General features: G+C 43.3%; 1 protein-coding gene across 1 annotated transcript in view; it reads left to right on the top strand.

The window, feature by feature from the left end:
• Positions 1-9,984: 9,984 nt before the first annotated feature.
• KIAA1217 (KIAA1217 ortholog) overlaps positions 9,985-13,925 on the top strand; it is a 914,794-nt gene continuing 910,853 nt past the window's right edge. The window contains exon 1 of the mRNA XM_011991313.1: positions 9,985-10,473. The gene's annotated coding sequence lies outside the window, so the exon portion shown is untranslated. The remainder of the gene's footprint in view (positions 10,474-13,925) is intronic.

Genomic DNA, 13,925 nt, shown 5'->3' with positions numbered 1-13,925 from the left:
TACTGGCACCAAGTTACCTGCATATGCTCTACTGAAAAAGAGGTTGAGCAAGTGAGACTTTTAAAAATGTTGACAAGGTAGAACTTATCCAAAATTAAAAGAGTGTTCAAAAATACTGAGTGGCCAGGAACATGATGCACTTCCCATATAGGCCAAATACTAGCACAAAACATAAAATTACAGGACATGATCTGTATTTTAAAAATAAACTTTCTACCTTGGAAGTATAGGAATCCTTTTGTTAGTTCTCAAGACTAGGAAAGCCTGTGTTTTAATTCAGAAAGTATGCCCATTTCCATTTCCCTCAGATCCACTGGAAAAAGGTTTCCAAAAACGTGTGCACAGGTCATCGTCAGGAAAACAAAATACAAAAACAGAAAAATAACTAAAGGGATGACTTCATAAAAAGCCTAAGAAGAAATAACCTATTTCTCTTTCCCCAGTCTGCACTGGTTCCCAGGGAGTCATAAAGAAAATGGAGAAAAACAGACTACCTGTGATTATCATATGGGCAGACATGAACCACCTTGTTGGAAGTCTTTCAAGAAGAGTTAGTGCTTGGTTCTCAGGGATTTTCCCTTACCTGGTTTCCTGAGTTAGTTATTGTTTTCCTTTTTAAATATTTCAGAAGTCCCAGGAAAAAATTTCAGACATTAGACTCATTGTTAACATTACTGTTATAATTTAAGGCATTACTGGCAGTTGTGTGGAGCAGATAAGCCAGCAAGCTTTGAAGAAAAAGTACATTTCTTTATAGGTGTCTTGAATTTCTAAAAGAATACTTTTTAATATAGCTTTATGTGGGTATAGTCTAAAAAATATACAATCTGTTTCTCTAGGCCACCACAAGAACAAGAACAGTGATTGAATAGGCATACACACACACACACACACACACACACACACACACAAACATACACCATACACATATGTACAGATGCTCCTTGACTTATGATGCAGTTACATTTGGGAAAATCCATCATAAGTTGAAAATCTCGTAAGTTGAAAATACATTTAATATACCTAACCTGCCAAAAATCGTAGCTTAGCCCAGCCTACCTTAAGCATGTTCAGAAAACTTAGCCTACAGTTGCATGAAATCATCTAACACAAAGCCTATTTTGTGATAAAGTGTTGAATATCTCATGTAATTGAATACTGAAAGTGAAAAACAGAATAGTTGTATGGGTACTCAAAGTATAGTTTCTACTGAATGTGTATTTTTTTTGCGTCATAGCAAAGTCAAAATATCTAAAGTTGAATCATAAATTGGGGACCATCGGTACACAGTATAGTGTTTATATAATTCTGTGCCACACTCCATTATAGGGCTTTAATCCTTCATCCAAAGAGCATTTATCTTAGTCTGTCCCTGCTGCTGTAGCAAAATACTGTAGTCTGGATAATTTATAAAGAACTGAAATTTACTTCTTACAGTTCTGGAGGCTGGGAAGTCCAAGATCAAGGAGATCAAGGCACCAGCAGGTTCAGCATCTGGTGAAGCCTTGTTCTCTTCTTCAAAGATAGTGCCTTGTTGCTGTCTCCTTTTTTTATCCTCATGAAAGAGGGCAAAAAAGTGTCAAATAGAGTCCTTCAATCTCTTTCATCATGGGCATTAGGTGAGAGCCTCCATGACTTAATGACCTCTTAAAAGCCCTGCTTCTTAACACTATTGTATGGGGGATTACGTTTCAACACGAATTTTGGAGGGACACAAACATTCAAATCATAGCAGTACCCTTTGCCTCCCCTTGAGGAGTCCAGCTCCAGGCCAAAATCACCTGCATGATCTTTCAGGTCTGACTGTAGACATTTACAAAGGCTTTGCCTGGCAGGCCTCAGGGAGGGAAGCTGCCCTTCCCTTCCCAGACCTGGAGCACAGCCAGTGCATTTCAGTTTTCTGAAGGCAGTTGCAGTGAAAGACTCACGGCCCTTGGGTCTACCATGCTCATTTGCATATCTGCAAGTCTAGCCCAGGCACCTCCATTCAGAGACCTCCTTATGGGAGGGGAGGAGTTGACTCAGGCACTTTTCTCCACTCATCCCTTCCTGACCTCCTTCCTTCCCACCTATACTTTTTCATAAAAAGGAGTCTTTTGTTCAGGACTCCTCAGTGAGATGATTTTCCCCAGTCTGCACAGATCCTCCTGATGCTTACACAGAGTCCTTCTGCGGGGCATTTTTTGCCTTTTGCCTGCACTGCTGCAGTAGGTGAACAAAGCCTTGATTGTCACTCTCAGTTTGGCTTGTTGTCCTAATTGGCCACCATCATACCTGGCTGTTCAGCAACCCCCTCCTCAGCTATACCCCAATTACTTGTGAACCTCTGCAGAGGTTCCCTCATGTAAGGTTCTCTCAGCTGTCTTGTGCAGCTCATGGCTTCCTCTTCTCTGGTTCTGTCTGGCCCTGGGGGCTGAAAACTGGGAAGTTCCCTCCTAAATGGAGTTGCTGCTGGCACTGGTGCCATCTCCTAGGGACCATGCTCCTCTGCTTAGCTGGTCTGCTATATCAGATCCACCCTGTGGACAACAGGAGTATTGCTCGTGCTGCCTCTTTTCAATGGTTTCCTAGTATGCTCTGTCTCCTGAGTTTTCTTAGGAGGAAGATTCTCTGCCCCATGAATCTACACACCATTATTGAGACTCACAGCACCGTTGCTTTGTTTGCTTAGTGACTAGGGGTTTTATGCAATAAGTCTCAGTTATACTAGCATAGTATTTTTCTCTCTGAAGGACCCTGACACAAAGCAACTGGGGTAAGAGAATCATCTGAGTGATAGACCTTTATTGTTCTCAGAGCGATTCCTTCCCTGCTACAGCCCGGCATCATTAAACTCCTCCTTTCTGGGAATGGGGTGAATGCTGGCATAAGATCTTTCTTGGCCACTGGTGGTTGCTGCTGTTCATTGACTTCCTTGATCTCCATTCCATTCCCCTAACAGGAGAAGTTGGAGTAGCTCAAACTCCATTTCCCAAGGCTTCTTTATCTAAGGTTCTAGATTCCATGCAAGGCTCACCAGCCAGACACATGAATTGGATGGCAGAAGTGAGGCAAGACCCATCTTCCTGCCAGTTTTGGCTGATTGTGCTGGCAAGGAAGACTGCATGAATTACAGTTGCTCTGCACTGGCAATCTCCTGCCTTCTGGAGGTCCAGGAGCACCTGCAGCAGCTCAGCAAAGGTGTAGCACGATCAGAGGTGTAGCATGATCAGAGCTCCAGTGGCAGCCTTGAAAGCTGTGGCTGGCCTACGAGTTGAGCTCTGTATTTTTGGCATGTCATTTCTGGAGACTGAGGTCAGAACATTTTCCTCTAGATCCTGCAATGATTTTGTGAGCACCCAATTCCTGACAGTATACTACTGCTTTCATAAAATACCTAGAGTCATTTTTGTTTGTTGTATGGATTTTGACGGATACATTGCCCTTATCAATAGACCTCTGGGATGCAAGTTTAAACTCAAGCTAGAAGATACCCTGTCTCACCTTAACTCACCCATACCATATGTCTAACGATTTCTCCTTTGAAATATATTTTTTTCCTGTCCAGCCATGAATAGTACATGTCTTCTGATGGTTCTTTAAGAAGAAGATAAATTGTTTAAAAGTTCAGAAATAGTTGCTGGAGAACAGTTGCAGTTACTGTACAATTCTCCTTTCATCATTTTAATGGGAACTTCCTGGAGGGCATTTTGCCTTGCATTTCTCATTTGCTGTGGTCTTTTACACACAAATCTGAGGATTAATTCAAGATGGCTTTTTTTAAAAGCAATTGCAAGTGAAGACATACATACCTAATGATTATGTTGGTGGATTGGATAATGTTTCAAGTGATAACTTCCTCCAAGGTAAACTCCATGCGCTGTAAAAATCGATGGATTTTGTTCTGCCGGAGAGAAGCAGGGGAGTCAGGATTGCCGAGTGCAGACTCAGCGCCTCTGCCAACATTTTGGCTCTGTGGCAGTTCTTTCTGAGAACTCTGCCTTAGGTATTTCTGAAGCAGTGTCAGAGGCATTTTTACTATATGGTGCTATATTCAATTAATTCAGAAGGATAAATATACAGCTTAAGACACCAGCATTTTTTTGACTGCCGAAGTCTCTGGCCAAGGTTTCTATTCTGGCACATTAAAATAACATGACTGCATCAGAAGCAAAACCCCAGGCAAAAAGCAGGGAAGCCAGGGAGCTCCCTCTTTTTAGGTAGTGAAATGGTGTGATATTTTCAATTTTATGTAGTGTTGCTCTTTCCACACTATATATTTTCAGATGGCTTGGGTGTTTTGGGTATGTAACCTGTCTGCTCAATGATTTCAGCTGCAGTACTAACTTAATTACTTCAACCTGGCACCTTTGTTCCAGGAAGAGATCAGTAGCGCTGCTTAGTACAAACTGGGAGTTCTTTTTTTTTTTCTTCTGCATTTTCAGGAATGCCTTTGCTCTTTTCTCAGTTTGAAAGTGAGAGGCAGTTCACTGTTTTTCTAGCAAAGTCAAGGCTACTCTTCTGATTGCTGTTTAATCAGACAGTGGAAACTCAGCCAGCTTACAACAGTGGTCATTGGTAGTTACCACCGGTTAAAGTTTACATAAGTGCCCCTAGACCCTGCGTTTCATGTGATGAATCTGTGATCATCCACAAAGTGGTTGGTTATCTAAATGTTGCAGTCTATAATCTGCAAGCTATCCTTTATGTGAGGGCAAATTATACATTCCCATTTTCTTGTTCAAGTTATTCCTCGTGGACAAAGATATCTTAACCATAGTGAATGCTGGCTGGGTTTTTGGATGAAAAAAGCTACAAAGATTACTTTGAACAGTTTGCAACATGAATACAACTTAAGTATCATCCTGCCACTTCTGTATCTTAGAGGTAGGTGGGGAGAAACTGCAGGTGCATCTCTTTGCCAGAATATATAGTAACGTATTTTGGGAAGATTGTATAATGTAGCGCCCATTTTTACCATTGGTTTCATGAGATAATTATAAAGCACTAAAGCAAATCAGCATACTAGACTGGTTGAATATGCTAACATTTTAATTTTGTATAGAGGGTGATTACTGTTATTATTATTTATAGAGTGCCGTAAGTGTACATAATGCTTTATAAACACATAGGCAGACAAGGTGCCCAGAGGTGCCTAAATTCTAATTGCCTGAATTAGACATTCTAAATGAAAAAAAAGCTACTCTGCAAAAGTGGAAAGAGACTAGGCATAAAATTGTGTTAAATAAGTGTTTATGAAGGACTGAAGGATAAAAGCAAGTGTTCTTTTAGATTTAGGTTGAAGTTGCTCCATAGAAGTCAAGAAGAACCAAAGTACTGTAACTAAGCCCATCTAAAAATAATTTCTGAAACCTTAAGAGAAATTGCAACTGGTTCCCATAAATTAAGTTCTCCCCTACATCTAGGTCTGCATTTCAAGTTCCCAGAGCACAACTCATAGGGAGTTCACAAAAAAAGGGGGGGAAAAAGGATTGTGGGCTCTTTGAGTGGAGAGACCAAGTCTGACAGGTGTACAGACTTTCTAAATCCATTCTCTTGACTAGGACTTTTCTTGACCCAGTAATGGGAAAAATGAAAACTTTGCAAGTAGCAGCAGTGTTTTTACAGATTAGCAAATCTACATATTAGAGGTACCCCTTATAAAAACATGTAACGATCTACCCTTTAAGGAAGCACTTCTTAAAACCTGAACTGGAAACAACAATGAATTGTCCTTTTACTATTGTTCATTAGGTTTGATAATGTCACAAAGATGTTCTTTGATGTCAATGTAGTGCACTTAGGAAGAGTGTTGCATATATCACAATAAATTCAAGGAATGGTCTATTGTAAGTTCCATATGAAAATCTATGATGAAGTACAGTTACCACATAGAAACATACGTGTAAGTAAAATGTCCTTATTTTTAAATATAGTTGAGTCCAACTTTCATCACAAAATTATTACCTGTCATCCACAAAATAGTTGGTTATCTAAATGCTTCTTCATCAACATTTTCATATGAAATTTAACTTGGCACTACCTTGGGAGTACTATTTATAAACGTGTAAGGTCAACTACTTGTCTTGGTTATGGTATTTTTGAAATTTGAATTTATTGAGTTTATCAGTCTAGGCCTTCTTATCAGTTTAGGGCTCCTTAAAAAGAAATTGGCCACTTAGATTTTTGTCTTCAGGGTTAACTCTATCAGATTAGAGGGCACTACACAAGCAGTTCAAACACAAAACTATTAATATATCATGAAGCATAAAATATTAAGAATCAACCCAAGTCCTGAGAGAAGTTACAGGCAAATGCCAGTGTTTTATCCCAAATTCGCTATGCTCTGAAACAAGCATTTAAAATGTTTTGATCATGTTTTCTTTATGATGAACTATTTTAGCCCTCTTCTAAATGTCACTCTAGAAACATACGTACATAATTGAATAGATTTATTAAAATCATTTTGGCAATATTTTATAAGTGGTGTATATATATGTGTGTATCTCTATATATGCATATATGTATGGCTACTATACAAATACGTATACATAGGTATGCTGTAAGTATGTACAAGATCGGTGGTAACTGGTTTTTAGGGGCATATAGGAAGGTAAGTTCTATGAGAAAAAATTAATTTTTATTCTTATTCTTATCTTTTTAAAATTTGCTTTTGTGTTACAGAAAATGAGAAGCTGCCTCCAGGATAGGGGGAGCTTCTTTTGCTGTGGAGATAGCTTCTAGAAGGACAGAAATTATGATTCTCCATAGTTTTGCCAACATGTATTTGCAAGAGAGTTTGGCTTAGAAACTTTAACGGCTATGGAGTATGTGATGAAAAGCCACTGCAATATTAAAATAGTTACCTTCCCACTCCAACACCCTACTCTTTGACTCCCAACAGAGCTATTCCTTCCTTGTAAACATGATGTTCTGGCTTCATAGCTATGGATTGACATGTGTGTGTGTGTGTGTGTGTGTGTGTGTGTGTGTGTGTGTGTGTCTTATTTTCCACCTGATCCCTTTATTGTGCTTGATAATTGAACCACCTGGCCATAGGCGGCCTATGTTTGAGAGCACAGTCACAAACATTGGCCTGTGGCCGGTTGGGCTATAATTGCAGTGGCTGGACTCTGACTCTCTTCTCACTGATTGGGGCACAGTCTGGGGCACGTTGAGCTAACAGTGTTTCTGAACTCATCACCAACGCGTATGCCCAACTTAAATGATGTGTTGCTTCCTAAGCAATGGGAAATATTTGTAATGCACTTTGAACAGTGCTTCTGAGGTTCAAACCCCAAAATTTTAAAACATGTACATGTAGACCAATGTGAAAGAAATCTCACAGGTTAAGGGCAGCAAGTGATGTTTCTATGGACAGTTCAAATCCTCACTCAGACTGAGTCACTGTTTAGCCATTGGTAGTTATTGTTTTCAGGGTTTATTTTTTTCCTCTCCTTTTCTTTCCTTTCTTTTTTCTCTTCTCCTTTCCATGTTTTCAATTTCATACATCTATACATATGCACGTGTATATATACACATACATGTGTGCGTATGTATATATGTGCACGTGTATATATATGTGGACATATGTATATGTATATACACATATTTGTTTCACATATATGCTATAGGGTTCAGCTTAAAACAGATTTTAAAACGTTATTTTATACTCTTTAAAAAACAATTCAGTCAACATATATTTATTAATATATGTTGTTATACCTGTTTATACCAGGCATTGCACTGGGTCGTTAGAAAAGAAAAACAAAATTCCTGGCCTGGAGGAGTTTATAAGTGGAGAAGGAAGGCAGACATGCAACCAACCAATCACATCAGAAAGTAAAATAGTTGTTGTAGAGTTGTGAACAGAAGGCAGTGGGAAATAGGGAAGAAGTGCTTAGACTTGCCACATCAAATAAGCATTACTTACCGCGGCGTGTCAGCCAGGCTGCTACCTGCTAATATGGCATCATTTACTTGCTGCATTGAACACTTGGAAGGAAAACTGTGACCCAACAAAGAAGGTTCATGTGTACCAGCATAGCTGCCTCTTGACAATTTTGTTTTCAAATCATGCCTTTAATTTGTCAATGACTTGCCTATTCCCACACTATTAATCTGAATTAGCGTTTTCAAGAACAGTGATTCCTACTGAAAAATTGCTGCTTTTGAAAGACGCAGAACTAGGAACTAGTTATGTAATCCCTTCGTGATGTCAGGGTGCTTTCACATTTGCACGTTAAAAAATAGGACGGTTACAGTTCCAAGAAGCCCTTGGGGCGATGAATCTACACCCTTCTCTAATACTCCTTTGTTCTAATTAGGAACATGCTGGGCTGTACTTTACTTATTTTAATTATTCTATTTATTCGTGAAATCTAATGCATGGTTAAGGATATCCATAATTTTGTCTAATTAGCTAGAATTTGAATTTTCAAATGCGGGAATGTTTAAGATTATTAAACCTAAGACAGTAGACTAGGATCTCAGGCTTGCTTCTATTTTGTTAAGCTTCCATTTGAGAATCAAGAGTGTAATGAAACTTTCTGCTACTTCATCCAGATCTGACTCTACTTCGGTAACTTTAAAAGGGTTGAATAACAGTGTATGTGGATGGAGAATATTTTTGCCTCTTTTACTTCCCACTTTCTACCCTTTCCATTAAAAATATTTTAATAAATAAAAAGTCATCTTGGCGATTAAACAGTGTCTGGATTCAGGAAGCAAGACGCTTGCAGTTAAAAACCGTTGCCACTCGACGGGGGCAAAATTGCTGGCTGCACTGGAGATCACTGCAGAGCGCGCCTGATGCCTCCATGCTGACAGCGGATCTGGCGCGGGCTGGGGCGCATTGCACATTCTGCTCCAGCCGGGAGGCGGCAGTTGGGCAGCTCCGGACTGGGTACTCGGCAGTGGGGAGTAGTGCTCAGAAGGCGCAGGGAACCAGTCACTCAGCCTCAAGGATGTCTGGGTCTCTGCTAAGGGACAAATGCTCCAGGAACAACCTCTAGCCATCCCAGCACCACCTAACGAATCTTCCTTTGGCGCTTTTGCAGAAAGTCTCTTCTATTTTTGGCCCCCAGGACAATTTCAGAGAACCAGTAAAGTTGGATGACAACGTGGATCGCTTTCTAGTGTAAGGTCCCAGGGAATGGCAAAAGCTCACTGATGAGCTCAAGGAACTCTGCTTGGAGTTGTCACCCCTACGACTGACCCAAGACCCGGGACCCAAGGGAGGGGCCTTTTGCATCTCGAATCCAGCCTCAGCCTTGACCCCTTTCGCTTGCTTGGAGTGCTTTCGCCCAGCTTCTGGCGGAGGTTCACGCAGGGAGGGGACTCAGGTGGAAAAGGTTGGCCCATTTGATCTCTTTGCAGGAACTTAGTAGACAGGGGCCTCGGGCTGGAGATGTGCTCCCAGTAGACTAGAGGCGCCTTTGGCGCACCGAAGCTGGCTGTCTTGCCGGAACCTGCGGCGGAGGTTGGAGGTTGAGAGGACTCTGCGCTCTTCTTCCCCAAGCCGAACTCCCTCCTACAAGAGCGTGAAAACCAACTCTTACACACCGTCTACCCCACTCTTCCCCCTAAACCTCTAGCGCAGCTTTTTAAAGGCATCCTGGGCAGCCTCCAACTTTGGGGAAAGAGAATGCCCAACTCCCGCTCTCCCACTACCCGTACCGCCTTCTTCCTTGTCCTGTGGTCGCCTCCAAACTCTGCTTCCCTAGTGTCCCCGCCCCGACCTGGAAGCGAGCGCCCCCGGCTGTTCGCGGCAGCCCCTCGGCGCCCGTTTACAGGGAGCTCTGTCTGGCTCCTCGCAGGATCCAGCTGCGGTTCCCATTCGTCCCCAGCCCTGCAGGGCACACGCGCGCGTGCACACGCACGAGCTTACACTCCAGCTCACACTCGCGCGTCCTCACTCCCTGCACCCCACCCTCCGCGCCGCTCCTCCGCGGGGTGGGGGGTGGTGGGGGTGACGTCAGGACTGCAGTCCAGAGGAGAGCGGCTGGAGAGGGTTGCGCGCTCCTCTCCCAGCAAGCGAGAGGCGCGCTCGGGTCGCCGCCGCTCCCGCGCTCCTCCCTCTCCTCTGCACCCACTGTCACGCTACCCGCCCGCGGGGGAGCCTCGAGAGCCTCCAGGTGAATTGAAAGTCGTTTCCGGGGGAGGACGGAGAGGGTGCTGCAGTCCTGGCATGCCCTGAAACTGCAAGTCGGGCAGAAACGACCCGGTGGAGGAGCAGGGCGCCCAGCGCCCTGCGCAGCATCCCCGGGCTGCTGGAAGAGGCCACCACTCGGCTGGCAGTCGGGAGCGGCAGCCGGACCTCGGCCCCAGACTCGGGCCCCCGGCACGCTCGCCCGGGAGACACCCCTTCCCCCTCTTGCGCATTTCGCAGTTGCGCTGGTGTGGGGCATGAGAGCGAGGTGGCTCCAGGTCTCCGCGGAGCAGCTGCCAGTGGGAGAGCGAGGAGAGGCGAGGGGGCGGCAGCCTCGGCCCGAAGTAAGTGCAGCAGAAGTTTGCGTCGGTTGCCCCGCCGCTCCCCCAGCGCGAGTGGGAGGCAAATCTTCTCCCCTCCTTGAATAAGGAAACCGAGGGGAGACTTACAAGGGAGCCTTTCGCGGGAGAGCAAGTGAGCGTTTGGAGAGAGGGCAAGGACTCCCCAGGAGGGCCAGGCCAGGAGGGGTCCCGGTGCGGTGATGGCATGCCAAAAGAAGAAGACCCCAACTGGGAGGAGGGACTGAAGAGGAACCGGACCCCGGGGATCTCAGAAAGGGAGGGATGTGGGGAGAGTGAAGGTGGAGGCAGTCACACCTATCCTGGTGACCTTGGCGTGCCCCCCTGGAGTGGCGAGCCAGGGGCTTATATAGGCGCGACTAGGATGTTGCCTCGTGTCTCACTCGGGGCTATGAAGAAGGTATCGCTCTTCCTGAGAGCTGGAAGACAGGGGCAAGAGGAGAGAGAACCGGCCCCGAGACGGGCTGGAGGGTGGGGACACCGGGGAGTTTGGAGCTGGGGGTTCAGAAGTGGGAGGTTTGGGTCTTCTAAGATGCTCCAGCTTCTACGTAGGCGACAGAAGTCGAGGGAGGAGGCGAATGTGAAGCTTCGGGTCGCTACAGTTGATGTTGGGTTTCTTTGGAACCTGGTCATTAATTCTTGTCATCAGGAGGCTTCGCGGAGGGCGACAGCACCTGGGAGCAGGGTGACCCCCGCAGCGGCCGGCCTTCCGGCTGGCTGCCCTCCCCGCCAGCCGCTCTCCTCGCATCGCTGCCGGTCCTCCGAGACCCCGGACTGTCCTGAGCTGCTTCGAGGGCAGGCGAGACCCCGTCTGTTCAAAAGAGACCCTCGACATTCTGCTCACTTTTTTTCGGGTCACGTTCAGCTCTTTTGGGCTCTCTCTTTCCTAGTGGGATTCTCACAAGGAGGTTTTCTTCTTTAACTGACCCTACTTCTAATAGGGAAAAAAAGTTTCTGAAATCTGCGCTCATCTTAGGGTCAGAGCCCTGCAGAGGGCAGGCGAGGACGGCGCGGGCCAGCTCGCCTGCCCTGTTCTCACCTGGGGAGGGTTCTCAGAAATTTGACATTAAATTTGATGAAGCGATCCTAGGAAAGTGGCGAAGGCACCTTCTACAAGAGTAGGAGTTTCTGTGCTTAGGAAATGGAAATCCCACTTAGATTCTGATGCCAAGGCTATACTTTTGAGAGAGAGGGAGATAGTTAATTAAAAACTGATGCCATTGAGTTGGAGACAAAAGTCATTTGTAATGCATCTTGGTCACTCAATTTCACTCCGTCCCCACAAAACACTTTATGCGGCCCGACTATGTATGTGCCAGACATTGTGCTAGTTGTTCCTCCAAGAGAGAGGATTCATGTGTGGTCTCAGTGCTTTGGGAGCTTACAGTCTGTGCTAGAAGTGGTTTGGAAAGAAGGTGAAGAAAATGCTTGCTCTACAGGGAAGGGCAGGTGCCCTTTTTTTTTTTAACCACATCTGGTTTTAACCACAATGACTCACATTCCCAGCTTATTAAGTGTGTGGACCAATATTTGCAAGACGGTATCCTCCTTGAAGGCGGTATACTGTCATTCATCTTTGATTCCCAGAGACCACCACTGCACATGCACATCAACAAGTACTGTTAAATGAATAAATGGATGGATGAATTATGGATAGTTAAAAGTATCCTAACGAAAAGCTATCATGCTAGGGGAACATGTAAAGAAGAGATGAAAAAAAGGGAATTGGAGAAGGCAAGAGGGAAGAGAAAATAAGGCTCATCAACATTCGAAAGTATATATCCTTAAAGAAATGTTTGTTTGTTTGTTTTCCATTTTATGCATTGGAAATTACCAGCACCCAACTCCATTCTCCATGAAATACGTGCATCTCTGAACTCGTAGATTGTAATGCCATTTTTAAAGTAGAGTCTCTGTTAACTTACCATGCAGAGATCACAATGCCCTTCTCATGTGGCTGTGTTGACAGTATGATGATTGGAATATGTCTAGGTAGTGAGGCAGATGGGTGAAAAATACTTTAGGATTATAAGAATTCCTTCACGTATCTAATATTTTGCTACTAATATATGAATCTGTACCCTTGTGCTTTAAACATACTTAATTTAAACCTGATTGAAATATGCATATATTGACTTTACTAGTGAAGATTAAACACATATATGAAAGACTTTCTTTCATTTTATTAATTGAGCCCAAGTTACTGTTGTACTAAGGTGGCAGGTGATAAATTCCAAGGTGAGTAATAAGGATTCCCCTCAACTCCCTGCCAAATTTAGTTTCATTATTTCAGAAAACTAAGGCTTCATATTTTTTTAAAAGTGTGCAACAAGGTCGGGCACAGTGGCTCACTGCTGTAATCCCAGCACTGTGGGATGCCGAGGTGGGCAGATCGCTTGCGCTCCAGAGTTTAAGACCAGCTTAGGCAACATGGCAAAACTCGTCTCTACTAAAAATACAAAAAAAAAAAAAAAAAAGGCTGGCATGGTGGTGTGCGCCTGTGGTCCCAGCTACTTGGTAGGCTGAGGTGGGAAGATCCCTTGAGTCCAGGAGGTCGAGGCTGCAGGGAGCTGAGATCGTGCCAGTACACTCCAGCTTGGTTGACAAAATCAGACCCTCTCTCAAAAAAAAAAAAAAAAAAAAAAAAAAAAAAAAAAAAGTGTACAACAAAACTACTTACTTTTGCACTGCTTTTTCAGTGTTTATCAATGATAATTATAATTCACTAATTTGAGTCAAGAGTTTATAGTCAATAATACTGGTTTTAGTTTTTGGAAACTTTTCAGTGCTATGTGATTTGGGGCCATTTGTAGAATATTTGTAAATTTTATTTTATCTACTTACAAAATGAGATTATTGTACTTACATGATTTAATTAGGCACTGAAAATCAAAATATGTTGATGTAGAGCATTGCTTTGTTTGGGACTTTGTATTCTGTAGTTAATGTCATTAATTTAGTATATCAACACTGAGAAGCAATTTGTAATTAGTGAATAGGAAAAAAGTAACATATTTTCCATTTTTGAGTATCTTGTAGATATTTTAAGACATCAGAGCTCTAGGAAGAGTATTGTGATTGTGGATCATTTATGGTGGTTTAAAATTTATACTGTAGAAGTAAACGTAAAGAAATACTAAAAATGGTAGCTAAACATTGGAATTCTTTAACCAAACATTGAGATGTTTCTTCTGTGGTAGATATTTGATTTGGATTATCTCCAGAACTGCACTGTTAGATCAAATGACTATTTGAGTGAGTCTTACAAATTTGGCAAGAAGCACACTCTAGGAGGCAGAAGTTTATTTTGGAAATTTAGTTAAGGGACAGAAATGCTGAGGTTATAGGAGTGTGGGGTCATAGATTACTGAGTTTAGAAAATATCTGGCCTCATTTTGCAGATGACAAAACTGGAGCCAAAATAGCCAAGGGTCTAC

Source organism: Mandrillus leucophaeus, unplaced genomic scaffold (assembly GCF_000951045.1).
Source record: "Mandrillus leucophaeus isolate KB7577 unplaced genomic scaffold, Mleu.le_1.0 Scaffold394, whole genome shotgun sequence".
Classification (NCBI taxonomy): Eukaryota; Metazoa; Chordata; class Mammalia; order Primates; family Cercopithecidae; genus Mandrillus; species Mandrillus leucophaeus.
Note: the sequence above shows the minus strand (reverse complement) of the source record. Positions and strands in the feature narration are given on the sequence as shown.